The sequence below is a fragment of the Corvus hawaiiensis genome, chromosome 5 (genome assembly GCF_020740725.1).
Source record: "Corvus hawaiiensis isolate bCorHaw1 chromosome 5, bCorHaw1.pri.cur, whole genome shotgun sequence".
Taxonomy (NCBI): Eukaryota; Metazoa; Chordata; class Aves; order Passeriformes; family Corvidae; genus Corvus; species Corvus hawaiiensis.
In genome coordinates, this window is record NC_063217.1 from 35,335,128 (window position 1) to 35,359,523 (window position 24,396).

At 34.4% G+C, this 24,396-nt stretch overlaps 1 protein-coding gene across 22 annotated transcripts in view; it reads right to left on the reverse strand.

Annotated features, from left to right (window-relative positions):
• TENM3 (teneurin transmembrane protein 3) overlaps positions 1–24,396 on the reverse strand; it is a 1,328,112-nt gene that overhangs the window by 1,127,072 nt on the left and 176,644 nt on the right. For all 22 annotated transcript variants that reach the window (XM_048302939.1, XM_048302936.1, XM_048302938.1 and 19 more), the window contains exon 3: positions 16,850–16,902. The gene's annotated coding sequence lies outside the window, so the exon portion shown is untranslated. The remainder of the gene's footprint in view (positions 1–16,849; positions 16,903–24,396) is intronic.

A 24,396-nucleotide genomic window follows, 5' to 3' on the forward strand; every position in this document is an offset into this window, starting at 1 on the left:
CAGGTAGTTATTAGGATGAAGTCAGACTAAGTTAAGAATTTAATTATTGCAGGTCTACTAATACTGGTAAGGGATTAATACATAATGTTCGATTTATTAAAATGCCTTTACTTTGGAAGCAATGTATTTATTTACATTGAAAAATGTAAAAACAAAACAATAAAACCAAATAAACCTCCCCCCCATCCCATCAAACCCAAAACCTGTTAGTGCTTGAAACCCAGACATTTTGACATAATAAATTAAAGAAATAGCATAGTTTAAAAATTGGTAAGATTATGAAATACAAAAGACTAGCAAAAACCATTTAATGATTACTAGGGCAGCATTGTTACTCTTCACAAGCAATCATATTGCTTTAAACTGTATGCACAGTAGAACAACAAAAGAAAAAAGACAATAAGAGAAAGAATGTGAGCCACTGATGAGGATGATACCACACCCTGTAAATCAAGACATCCTGTTTCTGCTCTCAGTGTTAACACTGACATGTGACTTTGAAGAGAAAGCAATTCAGTCTATTACACAACAGCTTTACTACCTATAAAATCAGATATAATATTTCTTCTTCCTACGGGGTTTTATTATAATATTATACTACATGTTAACTGTACTAAGTATATCCATGTTTTCATTTACAATTTGAATCAGCAGGAAATATTATTCATCAAAGAATAATAAAAACAAAAATAGTGTAAATAAATAATAATAGAAATGATTCAAACAGTGGTTTGATGAAGACTTACAATCAGTCCCTGCCCCAAATAATTTTTTAGCATTCCCTTTTATGGGAGACATTTATCCTTTAAAACGTCATTTAAACTTCTCAGTTGCCATCCTAGTGTAATAGAAGAATATCATGTGTGGCAATGCTCTAGTAGCACCATACAGTGCCCCCAGAGATTAATATAAATACTTGAAAATCAGTGTTATCAAAATCACCTGATGATTTTGAAATGTTGTTAAATCACATTTTAAAACCTTCCTTTGTTGTGTGACAAATCAAAGTTCTACTTTCTAAATTAAACAGAACTTACAGATTTCAATAGCTATCTCACAAAGTTCTATGTTCATTTTACATAGCAGTGCACAGTTGTGAGATCCTTTGTATAAAAACTCAAATCCCTTCTCTTTAAAAGTTTTTTGAATATTTATGTGTGCAGAGACTTTCATAATTTATATTTTTGACACTAAGTCATTATATGACCCACTGAAAAAGCTTAATTGGATAAGAATGCCTGTAGATTCTCAGATTATTCTAAACATGCTTTAAATATTTTAAATTAGAGTTTCCAATTAAAATTGTACATGTCATATTGTCTTATGTAATTCTATTGTTCATTTTTGAAGATACAGCTTCAGCTAGAAAACCTGCACTGATGTGAGCTGAGCTCAATTAGTTTCTGATGTTCTGCCAAATTGCCTCATTACCTGTCATACTAGCACACTACCAACACTTTCAAAGCTGTATTCTTTGCATACACATTAATCTCTTTCTGCAAGAAAGTCTGGTGAGTGAAACCACAAAATTAGGAATGTGATTTATGCAAATTATCAGCTACCTGATAAATAATCTAGATTAAAACAGGTGATAAGTAGGAAAAATTTGTGCCCCATTCTCTGGTATTTAGAACTGTTTCAAGCAAAGAACTTTCTAAATCCTACTTAAGACTTTTAGACACATTGGTTGCTCAGCAAATTCATGAGTATTTAAATAGCAAGCAAAACTCACAAATGCAGAATACCCAGAGTTACAATTGCTTTTATTCACCTTGGTACCCCATTTGAAAGATCATATAGATGTGAGACATATCCTCAGCTATGGCATTAAGATCCCACAAAAAAAATCTGTTGAAGGCTTGACAAGCCTGCAGATCCATTTACATTTCAAAATCAAAAAGACTAGGTTGTTCTTAGATATTTTCCTGTTCATTGTGTAGAAAACCACAACGTCAAATGGACAGTTTGGCAGACTTACTTTCAGTTTATTTGGGTTTGGCTGAATCCATGTAGTAAGGGCATTCCATTAGGAAAACTGGAATCAGCCTGTCTTGGCAATATGCTGTTCTGCGTAACACATTGTGGATTTGTTGAACAATACTACCTAAAAGATCAGCTTTCTCAGACTCAACCATAAGATTCTATGTGCACTCCATTTTCAGAAATATTTCTTAGTTTCTGAGGGTATGGGCAGACAAAGAAGATATTGTTGGGAACACCTCCCTTCATATCTTTTAATTTTGAACAAATTCCAACTCTTTTGCAGGAAGGTTTTCCTAACACGTATCTCGTTTAAGACATGTCGTGCAGAAATTATAGAATGCAGGTCTGCCTTATGGAACAAGGACAGAGGGGGATTGGTCTCCTAACCTGGGTGATCAGGTAACAAGAATTGTAATGTGCACCTTTGAAGGCAGGAATTACATATTTTGGACATTGCACATCAGATGGTTTTGAATTACCTCTCTGATTTTTTATTCTGATCATGCCCATGATGCTTTTGTGTCTGTAAATAGATCTGTAAAATAACCAATAATCAAAACTCTTTTAGTGACTTAAAAAAAGAAAGCTCATGTATTTTGTATCTAGATTGACATAAGCAAATATCTCACAGGAAAAAGGTTTGAGAAATTTTACTCTTAAGAGTTGTTTGCCGAACACTGGAGTTTAAATCAAAATCAAAACCAACAAATCAACCACTCTAACTTCCTCAGGGCAACTGAAAATATTCCCAAATTCTACATACGAATTTCTGAAATTACACACAGTAGCAATCAATACTACTTCTTCCTCTATATCCTACTTCTCTAAATAGTAAATTCTGCATAAGAAATAGAGATACATAAATTCCTAGCATAAAACCAAGGAAAATAATATTAACCAAGGCTTCAGAAACAGTGTGAATAAACTGGCTTTTTAGGCCACTTCTGAGTTCAAAGTTTTTGGTTATTTTTGTGGATTCTGCTCATGAAAGAGGTGACTTGCTACAGCTGTTATCCTCCCCATCATATTAAGTGCTAATATCAAAGACAAACTGGGGGGTAATAACCTTATTTGCTGCTACTGTAAAATATTATGGCAACACTTCTAAAACCTCTAAATATCTTTCTCTTGAAGACGACACAGCTCTAATATAGAGAGGAAACTTATTTCCTTGAAATGTGTTTGATTTCATTTATCTTGAATACTGGTAAAAAAGTTCTACTCTGAAAACTGATAATACTTATTCTGTACCAATCAACGATCTGACCATCTAATTTTTGATGACTAGAGCATGATTAGATTTTCAATTTGAAAACAAAGGAAATACATGGATATATTTTTCTTCCATTCCTAGCTAATATTCTTTGACATCTGTGAATATTTATTCTTCTGTTGGGGGAAGGGAGAGGTTTACCTAGTATAGCTTGAATATGAAATAGGTTTATGAATTTTCCCAGTGAAATCCATACCAACGTGGAGCATTAGTGTATTTTGACAAAGAGGTCTCACAAGCTCTCTTGTTTATTTTTAAATTTCCATTGATTGCAGTATCTAACTGGAAGCTTAAAAATAATCATTTTCCCAATATCCTTTATGTCTTTTTCTACTTCGGAGATATTAGACTCTCCCTAACACTTGTGTTTTGAGTAAGCTGACACTAGAATTGATGTCTCTAAATAAAAAATAAAAAAAAAATTAAAAAAAAAAATCAAGGTAGGTATAGCACCTATCTTGTCAAATATCTTAACACAGAGATCAAATGCAGCAGACTAACTATGGGAATAGTATTTGTTAATTAATTGCTGCTATAAAGCCAACATGAGGAGCACCAAGGATTGTGGATTTTGTTAGTGTCTGAAAAACTTACGGCTTTGTTTGTCTATTATTTTAGGGAAAAAAAAAATGGTGATTGAGCATCAGATTAAAAAAAAAAATAGAATTTGACAGATTTTTACCATAAGAAAATAACTTTAATTTACAATGACATCCATCATTTTAAAACACAATACACTTTAAGGTGATGCAAAAAAAAAGGTTTTGGCTCACTCCAAAATCACCACATTTAATTTTATCATTGAGTATGTGCATTTATTTTTCTAGATACATACCCATTTTACATACATATTAATTTCTAACAGTCATAACTATCTATATATTAATGCATTACACTTAAATCTCATTTTCCTAAGTCCATGCTTTCATTTACAGACCTATGCTCAAAATGCATTTTCATCTCCCTGAATATTTATGTCCAGAAAAGGCATGTACCTATATCCTGTTTAATTTGACTTTATTTTCAATAGGTCTTACCAGAAATATCCAGTGAAATTCTCTTTCAAGAATCAAGACTGGAATGTGGAGTTTTCGACCTCTACCATGTGCAGAAATCCATATTTCAGCTTGGCTGTGTATAATCTGTACTGTAGGCAGCCTGCTAAACCCCATATTTGCAAACATTGAAGAACTGGTTAGGAATGTGAAGGTCAGGTGAAGTCTTGGCTGCTGTGACCATCAGATGGTAGAATGCAGAATGCTGAGAGAAGGGAACAAGGTAAAAAAGTAGGATCACAACCCAGGATTGTTAAATGGGTCAGATGCTGACTAAGGGATAAAGTCAAGTTGTTCTTCCTGGAATTTACCAGTAAGGTCTTCCTTCAGAAATGTAATCCTCCTGAACACAGTGGGAAAGTCTGGTGTTATGAAGACTCACTCCTAGTAGAGAAGTATCATCTAAGGGAGCACTTGAGCTACTGGGAACCACAAGCCAGCGGAAGATATTGGTAAGCTCCAACAAATGCTGAGAGAGCTGGATGATCTCACTCTAATGACAATCTTTGAAAGGTGGTGGAAATTGGATGGTTTCCCAAGACTGCAAGAAAGAAAATGTCCCTCCTGTCTTTAAGAAGGACAAAATGGAGGATCCAGGAAAGTATGGGCTAGTCACCCTGAACTCAGTTCAGAACGTGGGGCTGGAAAAATAACCCTCAAAACCATATCCAAACACATTAAGGGCAAGAAAGTGAAAAATCCAAGCTAGCCTGGATTTAAGAAGGAGAAATCACGCTTGAACATCATGATAGGTTGCTATAATGACATTACTGGATCGATGGACACAGTGGATAGCTTAACTTTAACAAGGCTTTCCACACTCTTATAAGACACAATCATCAAAAACAGAAACACAGGACATTTCGTTTAAACACAGGAAAAATCTTTTGTACTGGAAAGTTGATCAAACAATGAAACAAGTTACTAAAAGAGATTGTGGAGTCTCCATCCTTGGAAACATCTAAACCCTGACTGGATATGAACCTCAGCAATCTGCTCTAGTCTAATTCTGCTTTGACAAGGGAGATTGGAGCAGCCAATCTCATGAGGTCCCTTCTAACCTCAACTGTTCTGTGATGTTTTGATTCTGTGACTTGGTAGTAAATCTCATTAAATGAGAAAATCTCATATGTCTCATTAAAAGCAGGGTACATGTCATACCTGAATTATGGTGGATATTATGGTGGCCTTAACACCACATGGGTTAAAATGCCACTGAGGAAAATGATACAAAAATTTATGATATTTAAAAAGACATTTATCTCTATGAAAAAAAACCCAACCTGTTTTACAAGTACACTGAAAATAATTTTGAAACTTTTTCAGAAAAAAACCCCAACTGTTTAAAATTGCAAATCACACTTATAATAGGAGTCCCATTAATGGCATTGAAAAATAAAACTTAAAAACGCATATGGAAGAAACTAATCAGAAATTGAGAAAGTAAAGGAAAAAACCACCAAGAATCTGAGAGTGAGAACCCATTATTTAAAAATCCCCAGGACATACAGAATATTATAGAATACCTGTTAATCAAGTTGTAAGTTAGGAATATAGTTTCAGATGGCTGAAATATTTCTCTTTAATATTAGACATTTCCCCAAAAGAATAAAGAAAATCATGTACAGATCAAACACAAAAATCAATTAAGATGCCCTGAAAAATTATCTGTCCCAAAGCTACACTATTTCTCTTGGTATTTGTCTTCTTATACTGAAATCTTTGTTTAATTAAAAGAAAAGAAGGATAAGATTGTGTAAAATAAATATTTAACTTCACATTTTCAGGCTGGTTTTCATGTTGTCAGGAAAATTAAACATTGTTCACTTCTTGTGTGCCTGAAATAATTTCCTTAGATTTTTACTTTAGTAAGAATAAAAATAAAAATTACTCATCCCAGCCCCACTAAAGCCTATACAGCATATTTGTAACCACCAAGAGGCCTGAAATCATATCCTTGCTGCCCTACGTTATAAGTTGTCACTGGGCATAAAGAGGGTGAGTAGGGTCATTGAGAATCTGTAATTGTATTTACAACCTCTACAAGAAGTAGAGATTGTGAATATAAACCTTGTGCCCCAAGACAACAAGAAAAAGAGGAGCATTATGGTAATGAGGTATAAATTCAGGGTTTTTCTAACAACTTCTGGTATCTGAACTGTGGTAATTGAGCAAGTTTTTAATTCAAATATTCTGGGTGAATTCCAGATCCTTTGTTTCTTTAAAGTATTACACAATCCTCCTGGCTTTAGATAATAAATTTCTATTCACTTCATGTCCTCAGCCATTGAAAAATACTTTTGAGAAGGATTAGGTGATAAACCCCATTGTATTTAATGGTTTAATGATGCTACATAACATATTATTTTACATCCAAGGAAAATAAATCTTTGCCATGCACTATTAGGAAGGAAGTGATTCCAAATACAGATCACCATAATTTCTCATTATGCTACAAAAGAGGCAGTGTAAAGGAATTAGTAGTCATTGTGACATACTAGTGACTGTTGAATATAACTAATATAAAGCTAAATGGAGAGTTGTTGAATTTGATACTGCTCAGGGAATTCTGCAGTATTTTAGAGCAATACAGAAAGTACATTTATGCTTTCAATTCCCTCCCAGTGCACTGGATAGGTAAGATAATGGTGTTCTTTTTCCTACCTTTATCTTCAACTGCATTATAGCAATTTTCCTGAACAAACAACAGCAAATCAAAAGTCACCAGATGGAGGGAGCCACCCCCATCTGTAGGTAGGTTCTTTATAGGGATATAATAATTTTTAAGTATAATATTTACTCAACATGACCCTTCAAAGGGCAGGAAATATTGTAGTATGTCAGGAATTTAAAGCAAAACCAGGAAGACATTTCCTTCATGTACATACTCACTACTTGTACAAATATGCATCTGCAGAAAAATCAAGACAATTAGCAAATGAATTTTATGTCTAAGGATACTTTTTTTATTGTGAGCAAATGCTTTGTGCTAAAATTAAACAGTCGTAATAGAGATTCTGTAAAAAAAAGAAAGTAAATTCCAAGGTCAAGCAAGAATCCTACATAGCTTTAAAAATATTTGGTGGTAACTCCACCCTGAAAAATCACAACTTCGTTTTTAATTGACCCCAAAGTTTTCCTCTGTTTAATGTTACAGTTCCTCAAACACATCATTCCACAGCAATGTTGAATTTTCTAAGACACTGAAGAGGCTGGCATTTCAGATATGTAGATGTGTTGTGAAAGACCAGGAAACAATTGTCTCTCTCCTGAATTAGTATAAAAATCCTTTTTAAGACTTTTAATATACATGTACTTTTGAAGTGATGTCATTGTTTAATTTAAGGGAAGGGCAGAAAGAGAACACAAGAAAGGGCATGATGCTTTAAGCTGATCTTGAGGGCACTCAACTAACCAGAGCAAGTTCTTGGCCCTTGTTTCATCTTCAGGACTTTGAACATCTACTCTAGTGCATTCCAACTCAATTGAAAAATTTGAAAAACGCTATACTTCAGAGTTGGTAATGAATCATTCTGTAAGATGCTTTATGTTGAGAAATAAGTTACACCCTGAATTTTTTTTTTTCCAAGACTGTGTGACAGCTAATTTGTCAGAAAATTCTGGCAAAAGACAGTGGAGCTACAGATCTGTGCTACAGATGATGGTAATAAATGATGCTGATAAGCAATCATGACCCACAGTATTTTGATAAATGTCAGAGAATCAACATTCTACAATGAATTGTAAGAGACGAGTTTACTTTTTAAAAATTTACAAAAGCCAACAAGGTTTTTTCTATATCACTTCAATGATGTGCACATCATACTTCTTTGAAAATATTTGTTAGACAGCATCAAGCTGTAGATATTCTTTTCCACAGTTGAACAGCCAAAGTGTTAAAATTCCCATACATAGAGCAAAGAAAACATCCCCTCATCATAATTAGCTGAAACTCCAGTGTAATTGAACTGTGGTCCATTAAAGGATATTACCAACCTGAATGGAGGGAAGGAAAGAAGACAAAGGAAGGAATACATGAAAGAAAACCCAACTACTAACCTGATCAGAACCAAAATTTAATAAAATTTGAGAAAAATATAATTGATTCCTTTTTGATTCCTAAAGCCAAAAATGCAGCATTTGTTACTGTGTTACAATGCAATTCTTTTTTTCTTCCAGATTTTCAGTGTAAAGCTAGGAATAGTAAATACTGCTTCCCTTTTAAAAAATAGTATAATCCTAACAAACATGATTTATTTAATGTTCAGAAGCAACTGGCTGTCTGAATAATAATTACAGCTCAGACCACTATGCTATGTTCCTCTTCCATATCACAACATTGCTGCTGTTAGTAGAATACATTCAGTAACTTTCACTTTTTTCACCAGGAGATGCTAACTGCTTAACAATTCTAAATTCATGCATAGTTATTCTAGCAGGCAAATCTAAATGTAGACATTTTGGCTTAAGCATCCTTCTTTTTTTGAAAAAAAAAAGAATTCTGCATAATTCAAATACTGTTGTTCATTTACCACAGTGCAAAAACAAGCGTATGTCTGCCTCCCAGCACCGCTTGCATCATAAACTGCCATGTACTTTTAATTGGAAAGGTTATACCCTGGTAAACACAATTTAAATGCCTTGTGATGCCACGAATTTTCCAAATAAGTAGGACCTACCTGATTTATGTCTTGCTTCGCTGTGCACAGTTATGTTGTGTGATGCCCAGTGTTACAAATGCTTCATAACTAACAGTACTATCAAGAACTTTTTCTCTGTAGACCTGTCTACAGCCTTTCACTAAAATGTCGTCTTGAGGAGTACAGACACAGGATGACAGCAGAAGCCTTGAAGTAAAGGCACAGATTGAAACCAGGAGCTTACAGACAACTCAACCACTGTCAACTTCTGGTTATTAGGGAAAAAAACCCCCAGTATTAAGGAAAAACAGTTTCCAGCGTAACAAGTAGACAAAGAGCAAGAACCCAAGTATGTAAAACACAGCACATACATACAGTGAGTGAGAGCATGCTAACCAAAACATAGTGCCCCCAAGGTGACATTGAAGAGAAGAAGAAACCATATTCATAAACAAACTCCTGGAGAGGAAGAACCTCCCCACTATGAAAATCAGCCTTCTCCTGCTGGAGGACTTGGGATGATGATAACTCATGCCAACCTTTTGCTCTAAGACGGCAGCCAGGGTGGCCCTGGACTGGTAAACATAGCACCAGGAAAAGACGTAGATACTAGAAAGTTTTTTTTAGTCTTAAGTGAATCTAATTCAAAATAAAAGCATTCCCCTTATAAATGGACTAATAAGGCTTTGAACAAACTTTTAAGACTTGAACAGATAATAAATTCTCTGCTGTGCACAGCTGGCGTGCTCCTTTGGCCTCACACAAACTGCAGCAGGTTAAGTACAGGAGTCTGATGGAGAACTCACATATCCTAGTCTTTGGAGAAAACCAACTGGTTGTCAGAAACAAATTTTATAAGAAAAGAACTATCAGCTTGTGAAGAAAGTCTGTGTAGAGAAGAGGCAAAAACTGACCTAACGGAGAAGATATGTCAGCTGTGAGAGGCACGTGCTTTTAATGCTGAAGAGGAAGATCATAATAGGAACATAAATGAAGCAAAATCTGAACAAAATCAATCACATGAAAAGGTGGTGAAGTATGCCTTTACTATTTACAGACTGCTGGAAGTAAGTGATCTTTAAGCTCTGCATGTAACGCATATGATAAAATCATACCATACCAGTAAAAACAGAATTATATAAAAAAATAACAGAAAGCTAGAGTATGAAGAATATAGGGTGAAAATATGTTCATTAAAATACCAAGATTACAACAATTTTGATGCTATGTACAACATTTCCTGTTAGTTACCAGAAGGAAACACCATGCAATGTAACTACAGAAAGCAGTTCTTGGCAGATGTAAATTATAATGAAATGTGAAATTTAATAGACACTTTGACAACCAAATCTCAAACCACAATTTTGACTAAAAGAAATGTGCCTGGGATACCAGGAACTATAAAAGACTACCTCAGAAGCTACAATGATTGCTAGTACCATTTTGCGTGTGTCAATTACAGAATTGGAATCAGGGGAACGAGGGATGGACAAGAGGATAATGATAGACTAAACCGCACATTTAGGCAATATTTTGAGAATTTAAATCCCACCCTATGTCTGAAATAAGCAAGTCCCTGCAGTTTTGCTTTGCTTTGATTTTTAGTTCATGTTTATTTCATGCATTATGGCTCAATATCTTCCTGACAGACACCCTTGACAGCTTACATAGTGTGCTGAGTTGTTCTTACAACCATCAGTGAAGCAGAGATGCACAATCTCTGAAACAGACACATGACTCTGAAAACAGGACCTCCAGATACTAACAACAAGAGAGGGAAAAGCAAGCTTGTGTTCAGCTTTAATTTGTTTTGCTCAATTGAAACGTGATAGAATGAATAAGAAAAGATAGCATAAGAATCAAGTGTCAAAACCCTACAAACCAAAATATCTCAGGCATGCTTTATTAAACTTGTGTGGTTTACCAATTCAAACCTGGGGTGGAAAGCAAGAACTTGCTTCTGCAAAAAGAAGTAAAATAAATAAACTGGAAAATGTAGAGGTTTTGAAATGCAGAAAAGTTACAGTTGCTTCATTACCTGTGTTATTAAATAGTGTCTAATTACATACAGTGCTACTTTGGCAATAACAATTCTTATCTCAATTTTAATAGCAACAGGAGTAACTTTTCAGTTGGGTATTTTATTCTATCTCCTTAAATCACTTCAACTGAATAACAGAACTTTGCAATATTAATACTTTTTTTCACTTTAAATGAGTTCAGAGTTCAGCTGTTAAATTGAGTACCAAAAAATAAGCATATCTTGTCATCTATCTCTGATATATTCTCGTGTTCTTAGGTTACTGACAGCAACAATCCACAAATTGTGTATCAGTTTGGAACATATTATACTCATTTTCTCAAGCCTTTTCTATAAATTAGTATATGGCATCTTAAAAATGGTTTACCAGAAGGCTGACCCATGAAATAACAAAGCTCCAAGACACATGTGTAACTGAGGATATCAGAGCATTTCAAAGTGAAACCTTCACTGTACAAGATAAAAAACAGCCAAAGGGGATATTCTGTAAGCAAAAATAAATTGGAAATCTTGTACCTGGAGGAGTACAAGATGAAGATTGAGGAATGAAGATACGAGAAGGGGTTAGAAAGGAGAGCAGTTAGGGTACAATTCCTTTGGGACAGGCTAGGGTTTTTTGTCTCCTGCTGAGTTTCCTGCTTCAGGGGCATTCAGTAGGAATCATAGAATCATTATGTTGGAAAAGACTGGATCATCAAGTTCAACCACAAATCTAACATTGCCAATCCCACCTCTAAACAATGTCCCCAACTGTCATGTCTACACGTCTTTCAAATACCTCTGGGGATGGTGACTTAACCACTGCCCTGGGCAGCTTGTTCCAGAGCCTGACAACTGTTTTTGGTGTAGAAAAAACAAAAGGGACAGGAGATTTAAACACTTTTTTTCCCCTGGAATATGCAGCAGCTCCCAAACCAGTTTGCTCCATAACACTTGCTGGAACTCAGGCGCATGACAAGATTCAGATACAACTACATGAAAGTGCACACATCCTGAATCCCAAAGATAGGAGGGATGGTGGTAATAATTATACAGATTAAGTAAGCAAAACCCCAAGTAGAGAAGATCAGTAATTACTGTTGCTTACTGACAGAGACTGCTACTTTTCTTCTCCCAATGCATTGTTGAAATTTAAATTTTAATCTCTCAACTGGCATGCCGTATGCCAACATGAAAAAGGCAGAATAGATTCCTGTCTTACTGTTGGGCAAGTGAGGTTAGCAGGAGAATTTCTATAGTCAATTCCTGTTCCTGAGTAGAGGATTTGTGTAAATCCAGCTAATGACACTAAGTTGTCGGAAGCAGTAGTTTGTATTTTAAAAAAAAATCCCAAATCCCTCAATTAGAAAAAGTAGTGGAAGCTTTGGGATTTATTCCTATTCTATAAAATTCCAAATGAAGAAATAATTTTCCTCTAAGAAGCCTTATTTAATAGATAAGGAGTGAGAAAACACAAATTTTTATGCATTTCTGTGTTAGTATGATGTTACACTGTGCAAAATTAAGAAAACAAAAGCAAAAAACCCTGAATATTCCTTCTCTTTGAATAATTCAGGATAAAAAAATTTAGCTGTACATATTTTAGACTGATGACACTGAATCAAGTAGTGTCTACATGTAAAGATACTACAAATAGAAAGTAATTGATTTTTTAAATCTAGTTTTTTTAAATAGGACTGAGTGTCCAAGAACAGGCCAAGGGAAGTTCACTTATCTAATCAGTGAATATTTATGTAATTACTATATATTTCATGTAAATTACATATTGAATCCATATGCATAGCAATAGACCTGAACTCTAATTCTATTCTCCAAATTTAACCACTGAGCCCAAACAAACCCTTCCTCTTCAGTTTACTATATCTGGAATTTCGATTCAACTGACAGGAAGAAATTAGTGCTGCCTGGTATTAATTCTCTAATTAACTCTCTATTAATGAGTATGACTCTCACTAGATGGAAGGTAAGAAGTTCTGTTTGCGTGGAAAACTTGCCAGGGTCCTGTTATAGTCAGTCACAGGATTCTGGAGTACAGTAGGTAGAATGCATAATAACTGTGCCCTTCAGATCTCCTATTACATTTTTTAAAACGTAAACTCAGTTCTATACCCTAAAGAAAGAAACAAGAACAAGGTTTAGTCACTTGAAGTAGCATTAATACTAAACCATGAGAGGATTAGAAATTCTGTCACTTCACTATCATTTCCACCCTACCCTAGGATTTCCTAATGATTAACTATAGGCAAATGTCTGCTCCATAGATTCTTGACTGTGGATCTCATTCAGAGGGGCTTAACTCTTTTTGTGCACTATACAGAGAATGTAGGTGTCTGCAGATGGTTCTGAATATTAGATCTTGCAATGTTTAAGTGTGTTTATGGATCCTGCCTGAAGTAATTTTGTCTGCTGGATGATGTCATCCCCTAAATTGCATTGATTTTTCTTGAAACTAGTCTTCCAAGTCACTTCAGTCCTTTGAGGGTCAAGAGAATCTCTTGAAGGACGTATGCAGTGGTTTTCAATCTCTTTTTCACTCAACAGCTATTTCTGTCTTAAAGAAAGAGAAGTAGTCACATAGCTGAAAATTGGAGTGCTGGGAACTGTGTTTTTTCTCCCATTAAAACACACCTGCTTGGCAAATGAGGATTTAAACAAAATGGATGATAGATTCTTGAAGTCGTAATTCTTCCTAATGCATAGGCTAAACAATCTCAACAGAAATGCTCTAGTACTTAATATACATGTGTCCAAGGAGAAACAAACTTAGGTAATAAGCCATGCAATAAATAAATATTTAGCATACATACCCTCAAGGCACTTCCATCACATTTCACCACAAAGAGCAATATTTACAGTGTTCAATATAGACAGGATTGGCCCAAAGCTGAACACACATGATTGCTCAGTTGTGTTACAGAAATAAAATTAAAAACAGTACTTTCATTTTTCAATTTTTTACTGAAATTCAGAAAAAAAATCTCCACCAGTATTTTTTTAAGAGGTAAAAAAACCAAACTGTTTTATATTTTGAAAAGGCTAAAAGCTACATCAATATAATAATGGAATTCAGAAGGATAGAAGGCTATCGTCTTTAGAAATACTTGCCCTCATGATTCAAACAGCATTCCTGAAGTAATGTACTGCAATGAAATGTATTCATTTTGCTTTAAATTATCTCTAAGACTTTACATGCCCCAGAATTACAGAAGTAAGGGGAAAACTCACATTGCTATAACCACTTGTACAAGATACAGTGTGCCCATCCTTGCATTCCACGCACTCATGACATGATATGAAAGACAGAACAAAGCTGATACTTGCCCTTTCCTGTCCCTGTCTTTGGATTGTAGCACTGCTGTCAATACAAGCTGTGCTCAAGAAAGGGTGCAAGATTCTGTTTAACTCTCTTCTAAGCATCTCATGTCAGGTTTGAAAGCCTCTATTCCTTTTACCTCTTGTCCTCATTTCCTATCATGTATGTGTTGTATACACATGTTCATTGTACTTCTGTAGGGAAATATATCTATATGTGTCAAAACTTAACTGGATGGAATAAACTACTTTGCATCTGGAGACTTCACAGAAACAGAACTCATTTAAAGTACATCCTAAAATAAACTTCATACTTGTGAAGTACTATTATGTACAAATTAAATTCATGCAGTAGATATACAGAGGAGCAAGAATTGATGGCCATTTTTCTATCCCAATTAGAACAACTTAAAATATACAGTACATCCTGTCAGGTACAATGTGCTGACATCTTTACACAAAAGGACAAAAAGAGTAATACATAACAATAAACTCCCAGGACAGCATCAATTAACAGTGCCAGACTAAGCAGTTCTTCTTACTTATCTTACTAGAGTGGCTTATTTAATAAACAAAACAAGACTTCTCAAGAGGATTGTAATGTCATTAGTTCTATTCTTCCCTTAACCTCCTATGCTGAATAGGGCTTTTTTTTTTTCATAGTTAGGTGTACCTGTCAGAAATGTGACATATATTTTCTCATCCTGATACTTTATGTCCTTCAGCGATGATTCTCCTAGGCACCCTCAGTGGCATTCAAATAGGACCTTGGAGTACGGCACCCTCTCTTTCCCCTCTGTCCTTTTTTTTAAGTATGCTTTTTTTAACCCTTCCATATTTTTCACCTCTAAGGTTCCTTCTTTCCTACTTTTACTGAAACATTTTCACTTAGCCAATACTACTTAAATCTTGGCATGGTCAAAGTCTACCTGAGGTACTTGGGAAAGTAACAAACTACCTCATCAATTATATTTTTATATAAAGACAAAGCCTGAAAAGCAAGAGTGAAAAATGGAACAAACTTGGCAAGACATCAGCACATACAAAAAACATCAGCCATTTTATAATGTGATTTCTTTCATAACTTCCAAAATATAATAGACTACTGAAAATTTGGAACTTTTTGATGAATCTAAGCATTGCAGGTGAACTGCAAGAATACAAAGAGAGGGTTAGGTAGCACACTGAGGCAGCATGAAAGTGGCTCCCCATATCTCACAGTGCCCCGGCATTTCAATCAAGAAGAAAAAAATAATTTCTAAAAGACTTTTGAAAGAAAGTTTAAAAAAAACAACAGAAAAAAGAATAAGATGACCAAAGACAAAATAGTGAAAGGCTGCATATTTCAGGAATTCTTCTGGGACATAAGACCAGGCTTGAAGTCCTTAGTCAGTCCGGGAATACAACATGTTCTGAAATGAGCCTTTGACTTTTTGTGTCAGCTTAGATACTCCACCTACATGTTTTTGTCCCATAAAAGCCCAGTACTCAGATGATATGTGGCACAATCCCCAAAAACTTGTAGAACTTTCTCAGTACTTCTCCATTAATATCTGTTATTAATAAGCTATGTTTTTGGAAGATACAGTAATTATGGGACTTTTTTTTTTTCCAAGGCAGGGTAGAAAAGTATGGCTAAATATTAATTGATAGAGGATCTCCTATCCTGTCAGTGTATGCATTAAAACATATGCATAAATGACATGCGACAGGCTCTTAAAATACCAATTGTTTTAAGATAAAGTAGGCACAGAGATGATGACTGGAACACTAAATTACTGCTCGTTCTTTCTGGTTAACAAATCCAAGCTTAGGGCAGACCACAATGCCCTTGTCATCCTCTCTAACTTGATGACTTAAAAATAACAGTTCTAGTGAAAACTTGTCTTCTGTTACCTCTGTCCTTGAGAGACAAGAATATTTTCTGTAAGGGTGGACAGAAGATTTTAAAAATCAACTATTTTCTACCAGAGACATAGCTGAAGAACAACAAAGTACCACAAATAGAAGTCTGGACACAATATGACACTGAGGTATTCCCCACAACTGAAAGCAAACCAAATGTATTCTAAAGCTAAAGCGCTCTCAAAATTAATTAAATCTTTGAAACTAAAGTCAAACTTATATTTCTTAGAGGAATAATAGTTGTATCAAGTAAAAAATTTTTAAAAAGTGAAGTTAGAAAGCTTTCATATTGAAAAAAAAAGAATCCTTACCAAGTTTATTTTCTAGTAGCTTAACAGTATTCTTTTTAATCTTGCAAGAAAAATATGGTAAAAATGTTACAAGCTTTTAATATTTTATTTTTACACATGAATCCTTTTTTTTTCTGCAGTTACCAAATTAATTGAGCTTATCATTTTAAACAAGACTAAAGTGAAAATTTGTCTTTTATATGTAAACAGCTTCAGGAACAGGAAGTCTGTATTGATTAATGCCATCTACAATTCTTTGTTATCAGCCAGATAGTAAAAAAGAATTAACATTCTCCATTTTTTTTTTCTGATAAACCAGAAGGAATGATCATTTTTAAGGAGGTCCTTACCTTTAAAGTCTTTTGCAGTTTCTTTTGGCAATCTGTTGAAATGGGATATTTACCTGTTCAAAGAAGATAAGGTATTATTAGTGATATCTCAGAATACACACTGTAAGCAAACCACATTCATTAGTTAGTTAAATATATATGGATTAATCTAAATTATGTTCCCCTCTGTGTATTTCTCTGATTCTCATCAAGGAAGCTGCAGGGTTCATGAAATATGATATGCTCTGAGAATTTCAAAAAGGTTAAAAGAAATTATCTCAATGTGATTCGGGTAGCTCCTAAGTGCTGACCTCCCACTTATTTTTGCATTTATGGGCAAAACACCTTTATATAATCTAAGTATATTTTAGTACTCTTTTTAAGCACTAGCTACAGATTTTTCAACAATATCTGAAATCCAAGTGACTATGCCTACAGAGAATTTTGTAGTCCAGCAGTTTCTTGAATCTTGTTCCTTTCCTCTTTATCTGCTCTTGTTTAGCACTTCTGATTTAAGTTCTAATGGTCAAGGCCATTTTTTATTTCCCTAATTGAACATTGTCTCGCACAACAGCATCCTGACTCAGAGGTATTATGACACCAAATAAATAAATACTGTATGCAATTCAGCACAGGGTACTGTTGTATGGTACATGCAAAGAGTTAAGAAAAATATTTACTAATAGCTCATATTTCCCATTTAGTTATGGATTTAAAAAGTTCATTACATTTTCTGCATCAAATAACTTATTCTTAACTTACAAACTCAAGAAACACACAAAGAAACACAAGGAAAGCTATTTCCAGAGCTAAAATCAGCTTATTTCTCATTCTTTTCATGACTTCAGTGATCACAGAATATAAATTTTGTAGAAATCTTGCCTTATTTCCTGTAAGGTTGTAGCATTTGGAGGCATATCCCAACAGAGTGGAAGTCTCATAAAAGCAGCTTTCTGATAAGAGCACATGAAATTTACTGTCTCACTTCAGTGCATCTGTTGTTTTTCATTTCTTTTCATCACTTTAAAGCTACTAAATGATAACTGAAACTTTGCTTTTGCCTTCAATATGAAACTATGAAATGCCCCCACGATCACATATGATAGCAGTGTTTCACTCTATTTCAAGAGCAAAATTTTCAGGTAGAGTCTTTTGGTAAAAAACATTCTGTTTTCATTTCTGGCATTAACAAAGTTTTTAGTGACAGTGCTCCCAGAGTTTCATTGTAGAAAAAAAAAAAGTAGTTGAGTGGGAAGGTACAAGGAGGGGTGAGGAAAATAAGTTATTTGTAAACATAAGGAATGAACAAAAGTTTTCATTCTTTCCTACACTATTTACTATACTTGTAAGAGCCTTCATATTTACGCTATAAAAGAAAAATCGCAGCTCAATATATCTTTTGTTTAAAACTTATTTCAGAAAGTAAGTCACTAATCTTTAGTAAAGAAATTATTATGTAGTAAAAAATAGGACAGATTTACCTCTGTGAGTAAAAATGGGGTAGAAATTACTCTGTGTCAGTATGTCAGCTTTTATAATCTGAAACACTGAGAAATATAAGATAGATAACAAAAAGGAGTTTTGTTTCATTTAAAACACTGTATTACTTATTGGAATGTCATGAAAAAAATACATTGCATTCCCATCTCTGTTCAAAATATTTGAGAACCATATTTTGGGAGAAGGAAATTCTGCACTAAAACCTGTTCATGACCCAATATAGCTTTTGTCCCTTATCTTTGAAGGACTCATGACCTTAGGAAAGATCATAACATCTTTTATGGCAATAAAATAATTATCTGTTACTGAATATTCAGAAATAACCAGAAAATACTGAGTTGAAACTTCAGATATGCACAAATGATGAAGACAAGTGTTAGAATTATAGTTCGGGGTAGAAGCACCATTTTGAAAGGGATATCCATGTATTTCTAAATCAAGTACTTTGTTGCCTGCAAACCTTCAAAAAACAAACAAACATATTTTTACAAAAACACAAATGTAGAAATTTACAGATCATGCATATTTCATGAAGTTTTAAAAATTTATTATTGAAAAAAACATGTATTTGTTTATGGACTAAAATCAGTCATCTTTTAGCCTTACAAATTCTCCTTGTGTTAGCAATGATAATCTGAAATGGCTTCTGAGCAGATAATTCCTTATTTGGGGGACTGCACAATGGATAAATTGCTTATTTTGGGGACTGCACAATGGATAGCTACATACAGTCTCAGCTGTAAGGAAAGATATCCTGTACAAAGGGTTATGTGCTAAAATAATACATTGTGGTCTAAAGGATAAGAAAGATAAAATCATATAAACATATGATGAAAAATAGCATGGGAAATCCACACTTTTTGGGCCATTTTATTATTTAAAAGGAAGAAAGTATTTTTAATAAAGGTTACCTCCACTTTTTGTTCAGTTACATACTAAAAGAACAATAAATTCAATTTATTTTCACCTGCCTTTTTTTTTTTTCTTGACTATTTGATACTGACATCGACATTCTTCTATTTGGGGGTACTGGAGTTTATTTTATAGCAAACAGGATATTTTTATTGTAAACATTGACTAAACTTTTGCCATTCTCACTGTAAGGATACGACTGCTCCAAACTTAAGCATATGTTTTTGATTGTATGGGCCTTTTCATCACACAAGCATCTGCTACTAGGCAAATACAGAGCTGACACATCCTTGTATTACCTAAAGTGATTAATAGCTATAATTATGGGTGGCAAACATCTATTCTAGCATTGCCCTTTGAAAAAGGTGTTCACAAAACTGAGGCCAGTGTAGATCTGAAGATTGCTAAATTAAGTATGTTACCATGGTAGCCGCTCACTGTACATTGTACCAGAGCAGAGTGAGCAAAAAGACCTTTCTAAAACATCACCAACTTCTTCTGTCTTTAAACATTTTGATGAGTTTTTGAAGTGTTATTTAAGAATGTGTTAATCTAATACTCTTGTCAAATACATTTATTTTACATACTGTAAAATGCAGTCTTCTACTGTATTTTAGCATGCAGATTTTCTATCACGCCTCACTAAACGTTGAGGAATTCAGGCATCCCTACAAGTGAAAGATAATCTGTTTTCTTTGGTGGCAGTTTTTGATCTACAGCTACTACTTAAACTACTTGGTGGGGTTTTTTCACTGTTAATCTTCAGAGTGCATCCCAGGGTAGTCTCTTTGGGTACATGACTGTGAGATAGTAGAATCTGAACTCTGTCAGTGTCTTTGCTTCAACATGCATTTGATCATATGAGCCTTTTCAATGTATACAATGCAATTTTGCTAGTTTAGCAGTGATTTGTAGAATCATAGAATGTGTTGGGTTGGAAGGGACCTTAAAGATAATTTAGTTCCAAACCCCCTGCCATGCGCAGGGAAACCTTTCACTAGACCAGGTTTCTCAGAGCTCCATTAAACCTGGCCTTGAAAACTTCTAGGGATGGGGCATTCACAGTTTCTCTGGGCAACCTGTTCTGGGGCCTTAAGCACCCTCACAGTAAAGGATTTCTTCTTGGTATGTAATCTAAACCTATTCTCTTTCAGTTTGAATCCATTCTCCCTTGTCCTGTCAGCACACGTACTTGTAAAACTCTCTCTCTATCTTTCTTGTAGGCTCCCTCCAGACACTGAATCAATTTGTATTCATTTTATTGCATTTTAAATTCTCTTTAACTTTGTCAGAATAATTTATGCAAGTGACAAACTATCCTGAATTACAGGCCCGTCTTGAACACCTAACACATGCCCATTATTCCATTTAATTTTACTTGTAATCAAAATAAGAAAAATATAACCATTATCTTCAATTTTATCCTTAGATTCTCAAATAAACCTTTATAATTTTGATCACAGAATGAACTAGGTTGGAAAAGACCTTTGAGATCATCAAGTTCTTTTATATTTATGGTAAAATTAAGTAGGGAAAATCTGACTTAAGTGACTCAGAACTAATCAGTGTCAACCTGCTTCAGCAGCTGCCAACAGAAAAATCTTTTTGTAATTGGTCAGACACTAACTACTAGACTGAAAAGATTGAATTACATATATGTAATTTTAGCTCTAAGTTTTTCTCATTTTCCTTAAGCTTTCTAATTTCTCTGTCTTAAATGTTCTCAGCTATAAATGAAAAATTCATGTATTACACAAGATATTATTCTAAACATGATTAAGTCTAGAGTATATTTTGAAAATTAAAAATCTAATGAATAATGATAGGTCATGTTATTATGACCAACAATCATAGACATCAGTCTTAGGTTCAGCAGAAGGTCACTCACATTCAAAGTCCAGTAAGGTATTTAACATCTGGAATGATCTTACTATCTCTCTAACATAAAGATTGGCAATGGACAGAGGAGAAGAACTTTGAGGTTCATTTCTCTGACTGTCTAAGTACTTAGTCTCTTCTGATCTGTTAGGACCAAAGGTACATAACTCTCTTTCACCCCTCAAGAGTTCTACAGTCATTTTCTTTGCATGTGCTGAAACTGCAAAATAATTCCTACTCATTGCTGCGCCTGCCTCATTACAGCTGTTATTTGTGTGTCAGTGCACACACACACTGAGTGACACATGGTAGCATTAAAACAAGTGACAGAACTGACCTTAAAAATTTGCAGTTTACACAACAGCATACAGCTCATTTAAAGACGAGAGTTAAATAACTTTCAATAATTTAAAACAAATACAGTTTACCTTCATAATGCTTTTAAAGAAATTTAAATCTTGACAACTAGTCACCTTTTATTTTTGAGAAGATTAGAAATACAATTGATAATAGGAGTACAAGCACAATAATTTGGATCTACATAAAGTCTTTGATAGTGTCTCAAATGATAATCTTCATCTTAAACTGAAAGCAGGAAAGATTCACGTTAAACATGGGAACAGATAAAGAACTGATTAAAGTAAAGTGATTAGAAAGTAAAGTGTTGAAAAGGGCCACAGGGGAGTCAGTTTTCAGATCTTCACTGCTTCTAATCTGCATAAATTACTAAAACAGAGAAACTTGTTGTAGAATTGCCAAATGCACTGATGACTTAAAAGTGAAATGAAATAGTAAGTGGAGAGCAAAAGAATTAAATGATAATTCCCCTTGGAAAATGGTTTACACATTAAAAGGAAAACAAAATTTAAGACCGATAAATATAACATACAAAGCATTGCCTTTTTTTCCTTAGAGAAGCTCAAGAAGCCTACTTTTAAATACTACACAAACTTTAGGGAACTTTTCTGAACCTGTCTAGATTATTGAAAAACTAAGAGAATGACAAGCAATTCCCATATACTGCAGCTCCAGGTGGGGGGGGATGAGGAAACAACTATCAGTTCAGAAAAACAACTTACGATCAAAACACATGCAGTAGTACAATATGATACAATAACTAATATTAAATGCCTTTCTATTTGAAATCTCAAACCAATAAAAACAACCTCTTACACTAACACTACAAAAAAGTTATCAGAAAATGGAAAATATTTCCACTGAAATTGTTCTTGCCCTCTTCCCCGTCTGCAGGAACTCATGCCTTCTGATCAACAAATCAATATGATTACGCAGAAGTGTCTTATTGTTTAAGATACCCGTGTTCACACATCTCACAACTTTGACATCATACATTACTTATACGCTTTGCTTATGTATACATTCTACCTACTTACACATTTCACTTGTTTATCTTATACTACTTATACATGTATATCACTCTACTTACACATTTTCATACTTACACTTTTTACAACTTCTACATAACACAGTACTTATGCACTATACTTACTTATATATTTTACCTACTTATGCATTTTACTTACTTATACATTCTACCTACTTTTACGTAATACTCTACTTATACATTTTGCAACAGCTGTGAATGAGATTTCACACTGCTTGACTGGTTTCCTCTATTCTGTCCACGAGCTCCGCACGCACTTTCTGATAATATGATTGGTTTTAATCCAGTGCAGCACAGTCCTTTTTTATCTATTCCTTGCTGTCTTGGTATTTAGTTTTTCAGCTTCTTCTTTCCCAATTTAGCACAGTTTACCCTTCAGTCCTTGATGAATTCCTGAGGGCTCTAACAGGTGGGGCTCCTGATCCAGGCAAGCAGCATCAAAATGATGCCAGCAACAAAACCCATCCAGTGATCAGCAGCCAAGTTAGTCCAGGAAATTCAAACAACAAAAGAACAAATAGAAACCCAGCCTACCTCTCCCCTCCAGCCTTCAGTCTGGAGCTTAAAAACCCTCTTGGGGCTGATGTGCTGCAGCTGAAGGTAGAAAGGCCAGGTGAAGGCGGTGAGGGTAATTCCAGCCTGGTCCCACTCTGAGAGCTTTGGTAAAAATAACTAAAAATGGTTTGGCTAGGGCACACTATCAAGGTTCAAATACTTTACAACACCCATCTCCTAATTTTTCAACTCAAATAAAAATTAGTATCACCTAGCTCTAGTAGAAACACAGAAAAATAAAACATTACTCCACACAATTAAAAATAACATTTGTGGACATTATTATGGGCTTTTTTTGTGTTTGTTTTTGATTTTTTATTTGTTAGGTTTTGTTTTGGGGGGATGTTTATTATTAATTTTTTTTGTTCTCTTTTTTTAGCTTACAGACAGTAAAATAGCATAGAAATGTTGAGGATTAGACTTACAGGAAAACATCTACCTATACATTACTGTTAGCATAAATACTATAACCCAGTCATAGCCTAGTAAAAATGCATGAAACACTTAAACAATTAGAAAACACAAGTTAGAGATGATGAATGAATAAGAGGTATCTCACAGGAAGCCAAATATGATGATGCTCACCACCACTGTAATTTGACCCATGCACTATACTTCAGAAATAGTGTTGTAATTATGTTGTTTATATTCTTCTGAAGCCTTTGAAATCACTATTTGTATGATAAAAATATAAGAAAATGAAGAAAATGTAAGTTTCAAAAACCTAAGTAATGGGTCATTACATTCTTTTTTATGTAACAGATACTCCAATGTGGGTTCACTATCATATCTGGCCTTCATCCATGTCTCTCTCTAAAAGTCATAGTATTTGGTCTTAGTTTGTACGAAGACCTATCAGAAAAAAAAGAACTAAGTGACTGCAACACAAATGGCCATACTCAAAAGAAGAAAACAAAGAAAATGGGAAGAAAAATTATGTGTAATACAGCTATATAATTACATGTACATATGGTCCTCACGACAGCTGCATAAAGACAATGGAAGCATAAGCATTTATAGTGTTGATGAAATTGCATTCCTGTGTCCATTTGAATGGTAGCTGAAGTGACAATTTTAAGTTCAGCATCTGCAAAGCATTTTTGCACACTACACATAAGAAATTATGATCAAGAGATGTTTGTATCAGTGCATACAGCTAACAGGGGAAATGAATTTGTATGTACGAAGAAATGAAGAGAAAGTCAGAGAAGGAAGTTTTTATTGCCACACATCTGGTTTTTCAGTATCTGGTTAACAAATCTAATATCTCTCTCAGTGCCCACCATTTTAGAAATACCTGTAGTTTGACAGACAACTT